Genomic DNA, 12,469 nt, shown 5'->3' with positions numbered 1-12,469 from the left:
ATATTATCTGAGATAATTGCTCTGGTAATGGACTTACCCAAGTTACCATAGATTTATCAGTGTAACAATGTTCAGAAATTCGAAGAAATAAGATGAAACATATTTTATCTAAAGCATTCGTAAGATTACAGTGGTTTACACTGAACACAACCTCCCCCCCTATTGGCATCACTCACTGGGGCTGATGGTTTTTGTGGGTTTTCATATAATTTTTCTGTTTGAAGACCTGTTGTATGTCATCGGTTTGTGATGATCTGCTTTGTTGTTATCAGGTGCTCTGTTTGATTGTCGTGTTTTTCCCACTGAATTCCAAATCCTCAAGTCGTATTTTGCTGCAAACTAACTCAGACCTTTTGATGTGTTTTGTTTTCCATATTGTATTGTTAGTCAAAAATGTTATTGAACTTCTTTACCCTATTTGATTAAAATTTACATAGAAAGTTCAGTTATACATCTTGTTTTGAAAACAGTCTGTTATAACAAAAAGGCACTACTTCTCCAACGTAGTGATTATCACCAACTGAAAGACATTTGCATAAGTTTTGAATTTTGTACTAATTAGCTTAAAAAAATCCTGTATGCAAAAAAATTATTGATGAGATTTCTTCTCAAACATTGGTAAAACCCACCCTCAGAATATTAGAGCATGGAATTTGTTAGGCTCCTAAAAATGCACAGACTGTTGGACTGTTCGAAGGAAAGTTCTTTATACCGAGGGTACACCTGGCAATTGAGACCCTAATTTGGCTATGGATTCAAAGAAATCTCCCTGATTTTGAGCAGGTGTAGGATATACATTTTGTTTAACCAATAATGGCATAGTTTCTGATATGACCTAAACATGACCTACTTTCTAACCCAATCTTCTGACTGTTATAGTGTCAGTCCATAGTTGTTTACCTGTATTGTGTTGCTGTAACAATAGGTCCTGAGGACAGAGTACCATCTCGATTCAATTATTCTAGGCTGTTTTTTTTTAAATAGTGGGGGAAACGATGGATAGTCTTGTTTCCTGAATGAGTAATTTCATAAGAGTCAACATTTAGATTTATTTTTTCTTGCTTTCCAATATCTTCACCAAAATCCAATCAATACTAACTACTCTAACAAGTTGGTAAAATTGAACATCAGCGCTGTACCATTCGGCTAATAAACGGTTGCAGTTGTCGTTAAGTTTTTCGCTTGAGATATTCTGGTTCTCTAACTTTTGATCTATGGTCAACTCAAGTCGTGCAGTTTGAATCAAATTCAAATTTTGGACTATCGAGCATGTTACTGCACAAATATGTAATGTATTATGGGAGATAATGTATATAATTGAGAACTAGTATCTCCCTGTAAAATCGCTAAATTATGACAATTTTTAGTCCCCGTTCAGACGCAGTCTGAAAACGGGGACTTATGTTTTGACCTCCGTGCGTCTGTGCGTGCGTCTGGACCTGTATCTTAGAAATGCCTGGACCAATCACAATCAAACTTCACACATACATCATACATGATATTATACATATGCACGTCAATTTGTTTCACGATCAGATTCAAGATGGCCGAATGGCGGCCATTTTTGTGCTAAAAATAATTTTTCAGCTGTTTACAGATGGATTTTGTTCAAACTTGGTACATATATTAGACATTACAGGTTCCTGATGCACATCATTTATTTTTCAGATCGGATTCAAACTGGCTGTCTGGCGGTCATTTTGTTTTAATGAATAGGCTTCTAGACCCATATCTCCGACTTGTTTTGACTGATTATCTTCAAATTGTAAATATTCATCATACATCATGTCATAGATAAACAGATATATTGGTTTGACGATCCTATTCAAAATGGCCAAATGGTGGTCATTTTTGTGCTCAAAAATCATCAAATATCAAGCATTTCTGGCATTTATGGATGGATTTCGTTCGAACTTGGTACATACATTAGACATTACGGGTTCCTGTGCACGTCATTTTATTTTTCAGATTGGATTCAAAATGGCTGACTGGTGGCCATTTTGTTTTTATGAGCTTCTAGAGCCACATCTCTTAAATGCTTTGACTGATTATATATTCAAATTTTATATATTCGTTATACATCATGTTATATATATACATGTATTCAAAATGGCTGATTTTGAATGCTGTTCCAGAGCAATATCTCTCAATATGGACAAGTACTTGTTTGACGATCAGATACAAATGTCAATCATTTTAATGTTAAAAAATCATATTCCTGACATGGTTATATTCCAGCTATATAACTATAAATAAAACTATATATCTTAAATTTGATAACTAACGGGGACTGTGCTATGCATAACATTTTAATGTTAAAAAATCATATTCCTGACATGGTTATATTCCAGCTATATTACTATAAATAAAACTATATATCTTAAATTTTATAACTAACGGGGACTGTGCCATGCATGGCTTGTTTTAAATGATTTCAAAAAGTATATGACTTTTCAACTCAGGTCATCAAGCAAAATTTTGCGATATGACTCAATAATCTTGCCATAGAAACAAGTGTAAAAATGATAATTTTGATCATTTTCCGTGATATTTTGGACTCTCTGGGATCTCAAAAAATCATCCGGTGTCCCTATTTTTGTTTTCATTTTCGCTATTCTGATGATATGAACTCATAATAGGGAAAGTATAATGAACGTAACATATAATTCAGCTTGTTCCTCCTTAAGTCTAGAGTTTTAACTCCATAAGATATGTTTTATTATAAAACAACAGGTCTGTTATTACATTATTTACACTGAAAAGTTGTGACCTTTCTTTGAACCCTCATAATTAAGCCTACTATTCAGGGCTCAACATTGACAGCCCAATGTCCTCATAGACAACCAATAATCCTCTGCCATTATATTTGTACCCCAACTTGACTACTACAAATTAAAAAAAAAATTTTTTTTTTAAATAAACTGATTGTCTTCAAAGCTATGGGTGATAGCTACCACAAAGCTACAGATACGGAAAATATTTGTGTTCACACTTTTATTAAACTAAACTCAGTATATAACAATGGACTGGATTTGTAGCTTCCCAATCTGTTAGCCCGGCCAGGTTTCACAGATGATTTGTTTCATTTCAAGCCCTGAGGTGTATACAAATGCGGGTATAAGCTATCTGTTTGCAACAGATTTACACCCAAGTGGCACTGCTTGTCGAGATCTAGGTCATTGACCTCAGCCGTGATTCATCACTTGTGTGTGCATGTCAGCCATGTTGCCACAATCATGGCTATGTTTTTGGAGATGTAATAAATGTGTTGGCTCAATGGCAATTTAAATTGCTTAGGTTTTTAACCCGCCAGATCAGGAAATATATATGGTGTTCCTTGCTGAAGTGTTATCTTTAAATGGCTTGTTTGGTACATGTTTTTTAATTATTGTTTTTTACTCTGTTTCAAAAGATTGTGGATTATTGAAACTAAGAGACTGTTTCATACTTGTAATATTAAAAACTCCATTGTCATTGTCAGCTCCATGCTGAATATCAGAACAGCCTTGAAACTAATGACTGTCTCAGTGGTGAAATTTCATTTGACCTAGTTTCTACTGAGGTCAGCCTGTAAACAATAGCTGTCTGTTTGTTAGAGACGAGCCTAGATGCAACTGTTGGTCAGAGGTCTAGTATGTACCTGATTTGTAGTTGATGCTTTTTGTCCATTGTTCATTAATACAGAAATTACCTTTACTTTATTCACTTTTTAACACCACTACGAATGTCGATGAATATGAGCTGTGCATAATCGAGACATTTCTCATCCGACCTGTGCCTTTTCTCTATTGAAGTTATTGTACTAGCCTTGTCCTCTACCGTGTTTGTCAATGGTGATAATAATATTCATAATGAATAGTGATCCAAATTGAGTTAACAAAACATAGTAAACTTGTGAGGGTGTAGAATAACTTATCACCAAGGTTGCGAAGATTTTCATAAACCGGGATCCTGAAGTGTTTTTCTCATGTTATTCTTGTAATATTTTCAAAAATTTACAATTTAAATTTATCACTCAATTGTCTTGTAAGAACTTACTGTGAATGGTAGTGGAGTGGTATTTGGTACAAACTTGTTGAAAAAACTAGAATGTGTTTACTTGACAGTATTCGCTCCACTCACTAAAAACATCTCACAATTAAAAATTTACCTTTGCACCTCATTTTGTGGACATTTGACCACTGGCAGCCTTTTTTATAACACACTACTAAAATCAACATTTGAATATGTCAACCGTTCTCAGGTATGCCTGGGTCAATTTCATTCAACTCCAGTTTGAACGTCGCACATATTTTGTGAATTTATTCAAAATGGCCAACCAGTGGCCATGTTGATTGATTGCTTTTGTTCAAATTCGGAACAAAGACAAGACATGACTGTGTATACTCGAGGACATTTCAATTTCCAAAAAAAAAAACATTCATGCAAGTTTTTTAATGAACCAGTATATTACGACAACATAAATTTTATATTGCCACGTTCAAATAAACAAAAAATACAAACATTAAATTTCCAGTAGCTATTGATTTTTCTCAAAACAAAAATACAAATATAAGTTATAGTACTTTATTTGAAACATTATTTTATTTTGGCTGACTTTAAAGCATTAATTTTCAAAAAACGATTTAACATCGACAAATAGTATTATGATTTTATATTGCAACTGTTTTGTGCCTTCAATTTATTATCCATCATGTCTTCAAAGATGATTTGTTTGTGTATTATTTATCCTGTGTTGTGTTGTAATCTTCCATACTGTATAATAAATATCATTACATATTTTGACTCCTATTGAAAACAAATACTCATTCCCTGTAGTTTGAATATTAATTATTCATGCATATTAATTAGCTCATGAATATTCATACCATCCAGCACTCTCTGTCTGCTGGGGAGAACCCTGAATAGTTGATTGTACCTTATCAGATTTGTTTATCATTAAGTCTATAATTGCTGTCTGACAGTGACAACAAGAAATCAATAAATGTATTTCTTGGGTCATCTAAGCCATTTTGTAGGTTGTAGGAATTGATCCATTCAATATTATCATGCAAATGTGGCCTTGTATTTTCTCATCCGTACATATTTATGCTTTTGTTCTGTATTTTGGACAAGTTGAATGTTTTTGTTTTGAGGGCTGAAGCTTAATGACGTAATACAGATAAGCTTTGTTATTCCAGTTGGCCATTCTGAATCAAATTACTTTTGTAAAGTAAATCAGTAACCCATCATGTGTTGTGATGTTTAAGGCATGTACATATAAACTTGACCCAGGTTTAAGCGAGAAACAAACTACTGATGACCAAGAAATATACTCGCTCAGAAAATGAAACTGTCATTTTTCAAAGACTGAGCAATGTCATGATCCCACAAATGTTGCCCTGACCAATCATACACTACAACAAACAATGTTTTTTATTATTGTCACCTTTGTTTTTCCCCATGCAACAAAATAACAAAAAATTCCTTGTCTTCTACTGACTTCCGGGTAGAAGGCAGGGTTCTCTCCAGAGCATTATTGAGTAGGGTTTAAATTTGGATAAACAATAGAACCAATTCATCATAACAATGAATACAATACAGGTCATCGATGTACTATATTGTTATGCAAATTGGCCAATAGTGTACGCAATTTTTCCGCTGCAACACTGCAAAGATTTAGCATTTTCTCAATAGATGTCATATGTTGGAAGCCCAAATGCAGAGAATCGTCCCAAGTGATAATTAACATAATTTACGCCTTTACCGTTCAAATTCAAACTTATATCACTGACTGTGTTGTACTTGACCTTGAAACTGCAAGTTTAAGCCCTGCTAGTGTGCTCAATTTACTTGCATGACAGGGTTTCCTTGGTTTGCTCAGTGGGATACTTTGTATTTATAAGTGCAACGTTTTGGTCTCCTGCTTTCTAAATCAAGCATCAGAACTTAGCACAAATCCTCTAACTAAAACTCCTTTGGTAAGAGGCTAGAGAGTCAATAACAATAAAATGTGTATTGCTTAACAAATTTCACTACATTGATTATTAGGCTCTCTAGCCTAATGCTTTTGAAAACATAATGCTTTTTTGAATTAATGTCTTTACTTTCCTGCTGCTAACAAACTTTCCCCTATACTAAAATTCTTTGTCTTCTTTTGACCACTTCCTGTTCTGTCTTTGATAATATTAAAATATTTCCCACATGTATTTCCCACTATCGTATTTGAACTATTTTACATGTCACACACGTTAGTGCAATTATACTGACCTGAATATTGAACCAGCTCTGCGCCTGTCACATCACTGAGGAGCGTTGACACATAATAACAATAGTAAGGTCAGTGTTTGGGAAATGGTTGCATGTCTGAAAAGTTAGGCTAAATTGTATCATATTGTATCAGCTGTTTGAATAGCAAGTTGCTACAGCTGTAGTAAAAATATTTTAATATTTATATATTCCTAAAAGAGAACAACTTTGATGTCTTGAAACTAAAAATGAGAATATGCTTGGGCATGCTTTTGAGAAATATTCATTCAAGGACATATTGATTTAATGATACTAGGAACGTCTCTGAAACAAGTTATGATTCATGGCTGACTCACATGCTTGGTTCTTTGCAGTCACAGTCTGTTCACTTGTCCAACTCGTAAAGCGCTAACCCCGGCTTTTATCTTGCGCCACTGTAAAAATGTCTGTAGATGCAGCATGGGCTGTTATGGTCAAACTGACTCTGTAATACTAGTACTGTAAATGTCATTGACCTCAATACAGGTCATAGTGAATGTTATGGAATTAAATGTAACAGTTTTTGTGTAATTCACACTTTGTATTCTTGCAGCTCACCATATTTAGCATGAGACAACCTCAAGTAAAAAGTCCATCATGAAAATAAAGTATGACTATGAAAATAAAATACATTTTCAGTGTTCTCCCCAGGATTATTTTTAACAGTTTGGATAATTTACATAACAATTGAATTAGCATAATCAAGAATATGCAAATTTAATTACCATATCTATTATACTAATCAGGGACGAGGGTATGAATTCACATATACATCACATTTATGTAATAAAGACAACTGTAATGAAGTTTCAGGTTAATTAAATCATGGTTATCATGATTATATATTAACAAAATAGAATTATGTTTAAAAACAAATTCATTAAATCAATAGCTTATTTGACAGTCGATAGTTTAATCAAGAACATTATGCGTCCATACGTCCAAATTATTGCATGCTTGAATATTGTTAATGTAATTATTCACTGGGTTTTTATTTGGCTATTTTCGCTGACAAGTAAAATTTGCTAAATTAAATCTTCGCGAACATGTAAAATAACAATTAAACAGATTGTTTCCTTGACAAATTCGTGAAAATAAAACACAGTGAATATGCCCCAGGGTTCTTTCCAGGGCTTTTTAGCGCCGAGGTCCGCGGTGCTATACTTGTGAATCTCGGCGTTTCACTTGGGACCTCGGAGCTATGTGTTCCCACCTCGGCGCTTGATTTCATATTTGACATGCCAATATCAGATGTCCAAAGGCTTTGTTCGCCACGCCGGTCGGCCTCGACCGTCACTCAAAATTAGTGACCTCCACGGAAACGCTTCCGACCACGACTGTTGTCTGATTGTTATTATAATTACGTACTGGCCGACACGCATCCTGCCAGTCGTGGATTATAATTTGTAAACAATAGACCTAGTCGCACGATACATAGCGGCTAGTCAAATTTGTGAAATTAGCACCTCTTTGTTTGTAAGTAAATACTTTCTGCGATACACAGTCTTTAGATTGAAGGCTAAAATTCTGTCAAAGTCAATTCCACCTCGATATAACATGGTCAAAGCGGAGTTCACGATCAGTTCACGCTACTCAAGAAAAAAACGTGTTTATTGCGTGATTTGGTAAAATACATTTGAACTGTTATCACGAATCATGTAAAAACTCTTCTTTCAAGACCTATTTTACCTTTTAAAAATTGCAAATCACCTCTTTCGAAAGCCATCATGCAGTTTTCAATTGAAATCGATGCCAACACATCGTGCTACGACATCGCTTCACTTCCGCAATGTAATTTTTATGATCACTACCATTCGGAAAACTTCGGATTCTACCGACATTACCATGCGGCATTTTTATTGGTTAATGGCATTCTTGACCCACCTGGTCAAAGGACACATGCTTATGTTTCACAAACATCATGGCTTGTCTGTTTTTTACTGAAGCGATCGAGTGATCAAAAATAATCGCTCCTGATAAAAATAAGTCGGATTTTACTCGCATTTCATATCAAAAAAAAAAGAAGTAACATTTTTTGAAGAATTGTTGCTATAACTGGTGTATAACATGGTCAAGTAAGTTATGTCACGTCGTAACTTTGATCATCGTTTTGAAGCTTTATTTGTTCGCTCATTAAACGTTTTAGAAGTTGATGGTACGAATAATAAATGCCAATTAATTACGTGATCGATTTTTTGAAGGAGAATGTTTTTGAAGTGAATAAAATTATGAGATTCGTGAGCATAAATCTGGCTTAACGTTTTGAATGCGTTTCATTCAACGTTTTACAATACAATTAAATTGCAACAATAATTTATTTGTGTTTGTTTTTAATCTGCAGCATTTGTATTTCGAGAATGTTTCAAACTCTTCTAAATTGTGAAACATAATGTGTTGATTCCATTAAAAAAAATATTTGCACTGTGACTGAGCTCACTAATATTCATAATTGTAAATAATTTCTGTTAATCAATGAAGGAAAGATATGTAAATGATATGCAAAATATTATGCAAATTAGCCGCAGCGCTATGCATATTTTCTGGGGAGAACCCTGTGCCCAAAACATCAAAATAGTGAAATTAATTAAATTTCGTACAACTACAAAGTCTGTACAACATGCTAGTACCCAGAAAAGGAAATAAAAACATTGCGGTTTGATTGCCCTTGATAGTACAGTACAGCTCAAAACTTGCTTACCTAACGTGTTGAATTACGTTAACGCCATGTTAAGATCACGTTAGGACCATGCCAAAGCCTCGTTCATGCAGGTTAGCTTTGCGTTAACGCAAGCAGCTCATTAACTTCGATAGCTTTGTTTGCATGCAAATTAGGAGAACAATAGTGTTCTGTGTTGCGTGTGTAACAAAGCTAGTCGAAAAGACTAGAATTTGCGCTAACGTTTTACAGTTTTAATAACAAATAAAACTACGTATTTATGTCATTTTGATCTAGATTCAATTATATAAAAAAATGACGTAGTCACATTGCAACATGGTTGTTTAGAATGATACAGTTCAACATACTAAGTATCATTTTTTGCTTACGTCGTTGCCAAAAATGTGTGCATTTAGTTCATACGCGATTCAGTAAAATACTGACTAACGTGAAGATGTACAAATTGTACGATTTTTGTACAAATTCGGTAATCATTAGTTTCTTGGATATATCAATTCAGTTTGACAATAACACCTTTGATTTGTGTTCAGTAAAAGAAGCCTTTCACAAACCTCAGACTTACTATTATTTTATGTTGATCTCTACAGCGTCTTTCTGGATCGCTTTGTGATTTAATTCTAAGGCGCAGGCAAATAGATAATTTTTCATTGGAACTTTGTGATCCTTTTAATTTCCCAGTTTTTTGTGTTCATTAATGGTCTTAACAATAAGTGTGAATTGCTGTGCGAGCATTCTGCAGACGACCGCGGTCAGCCAGCGTTGTGGAATCTATGCACAAATTTGCATAAAATGCAGTAGACCGGCGAGCGGTCCACCGCTCGTTTGATTTCCTACTCTCCCCTGAAACAACTCGTAATCTATTTGTAATTTTATTGTTTTTGTGTACATGTGTGTGTTGTTTTCGGTGGAATACTAAATGATCGTCTATGAAAATATATGCGATTCATGTTGGTCAGCAATGATTATTCAGTTTTGTGAGGCAATAGTGTCCAATACCGTAAAAACCCTCAAATAAGAGCCACTTTGTAACACTTTCATTTCTGGGTGGTGCTTATTTGAGGTAACATTTTGACAACTTTGTAGCCAGTGGCTCTTAAACCAGGGTCATCAAACTTTTTCATTGTGAAATAGCGAAGGGGATAGGCAAACACACACACAACCAAAACAGACAAGTAATTATTAATGATGTATCATTGCAATTAATTTATTCTGTAAAAATACTGTTATGGGAATAACAAATGTCAAATAAATACGACGATTCGTCGTTTCATCGATAATGTGTAGCGATGCCTGAAGTCACATTTTACTGACAATGCGTAGCGATGCCTGAAGTCGGATTTGGTAGCACTTTCAGTGTCTGACCCTACACTCGAATCACTTGTACTTCCGTTGTACAATTGTTTACCAAGTTTTGTACGGCAAACTTTTTTCTTGAAAACTGGGAATAACTTGGGTGGCTGTGGCTGGCGTGGTGGTTGATTTGGTGACGATATAAAATAGTTTCGGATAGAATTGATCTGACCAGCAGCGACAGGAGAAGACATACTTGCAAAGCAAGCATGGAACGAATGAAGAAAATGATGCCCAATCACTTGTATTTATGGCAAAAACAATAAATAAAAACACGTTTTTCTATAGATTTTTACAGCTTGGGTACTTGGGCATTGTTTTAATTGTGCTAGACGTCTGACAGTACAGCTTTGGTTTATATTTCCTGTTTCATAATCAAGCCAGCTTATAATGATATGTTAATGATATTCACGTACTTCACAGTCATCGCAAACAGGGTCAAACTATAGCCCCACCCCTATATAACCAAATACGAAACGATACCGAGAAAGTAACAATTACATGTATTAAAAATAATTTCCTGTGACCAATCGGAGAGACGAAATCATTCACGAAAGCCCAGGCCTGTTACAAGGCATTTTCTGATTGGTACAAGTTCAGATTATTTTCAATTCTCACAAATAGCTAATTTAAATATTTGGGTCAGGCGGGTCACGTAGACTTCACTTTGCTGTAAGACGAGTTGATCGCGCAAGTTTGTGGAACTAATCCATTCGACTTCAATTTTGATTATTTTCGGCAAGAGAGTCCTCTCCAAACTAATGCCAGTTATTTTGTTACTTCCCTGAAGATTTTGTCTCGAATCACCCCAAAACGAACGTCTCAAATGAAATGCAAAAAATAACCCAAAATCACGATCAGCGAGAGTGGGCTGCGTAATCATTACATTCTCACAGTCGGAGCTACGTCACGATCCCTCAAACGTTGCCAGGACCGGATTAACATCTCTGTTTTCCCCCACGCTAAGGAAAAAATCTTTTGTTTTCTGCTGACTTCCTGTTCCGGTCCGTCTGTGAGAATGTATTTTCGATACCTCCGATTTTCCGATAAAGGCGTTCTAAAATCGTGACGTTCTTTACTTGGTTATAAAGACAACATTGACAATGAATATCTCAACGTGTCCTTCGGTGTTTCGGCAAAAAACATACTAGTAGTTACTACTGAATAGTTTGTGAATTGGTTGATTGTGTGGTCAGAAATATAAAATGGACAAGTTGACAGTCACATTCACGCTCTCAGTGCATTTCTTTCGTCTATCATTCTTCCGTTCTCAATTACACAGGACGTCAGGCAAGTTATGGGAATAATCTTTATTTGTCTCACACCTTCTGTGGTGCAATAAACAATGCAGGGTGGAAGTGAGGCACAACAAGCTTGTGTCTGCCTGATTGTAAACAACCGGGCGGCTGGCGCTTATTTCAGGGTTCTTATTGACAAAACCACTCAACTCTTGGTGGCTCTTAATGGAGGGTCAAATGTAACAAATTTTCACTGAGTGGCTCTTAATTGAGGGTGGCGCTTATTTGCGGGTTTTTACGGTATTCACAGTTTTACGATCATCGGACAGTGGCCCACATACAACTTACGCACACTGGTAGGCAAATGTTGGAAATGTACGTGAGGGGCAATGTTTCTGTGTTACCTTGGTGTAAATATTGGCAATTTGTGTCATTGTCATCCAACTTGTTATGATGCGTATTCCACCTTTTTGGCCATGGGCGGGTATCAGTTTTAACTTAGTCTAAGATTTCTTGTTCTCATCTCTGAGCTCCATAACGAATGTTTAGAAGATGATTCTTACCTGTATGGTTGTATTTTACGGCACTTTTATGGCCTTGAATACGTGAAAACTTGGTCGCATTGACCTTCGGTAAACTTAATTTTATACACAACATAACATTTTGCCAAAAAATGGCACGTTCTTAATAGTACATATTAATTACAAAACAACGGGCATAATTAATCTTGTGGTTGGATATGACTGGAGAGCTTCTCGACTTTGTCCCTGGCTCAGATTTGCGTCTTTTGAAAGTTCACTGACCCAAGCTTGTGTTATTTGAAAGCCACAATTGCGCGTCCAATGGCCTAATTTATTCACCCGTTCGTTGCCTTACAATGTGTAAAACACAGTTTTTAGTCCTTTGGACCAACGGTCCAACGGACTAATGCTATCAC

At 35.4% G+C, this 12,469-nt stretch overlaps 1 protein-coding gene across 3 annotated transcripts in view; it reads left to right on the top strand.

Moving 5' to 3' along the window:
- LOC100366814 (histone demethylase UTY-like) overlaps window positions 1-12,469 on the top strand; it is a 68,712-nt gene that overhangs the window by 1,357 nt on the left and 54,886 nt on the right. The gene's annotated exons all lie outside the window — the stretch shown is intronic.

Source organism: Saccoglossus kowalevskii, chromosome 1 (assembly GCF_978046115.1).
Source record: "Saccoglossus kowalevskii chromosome 1, keSacKowa6.1, whole genome shotgun sequence".
Taxonomy (NCBI): domain Eukaryota; kingdom Metazoa; phylum Hemichordata; class Enteropneusta; family Harrimaniidae; genus Saccoglossus; species Saccoglossus kowalevskii.
This window is presented reverse-complemented; position numbering and strand designations above follow the sequence as displayed.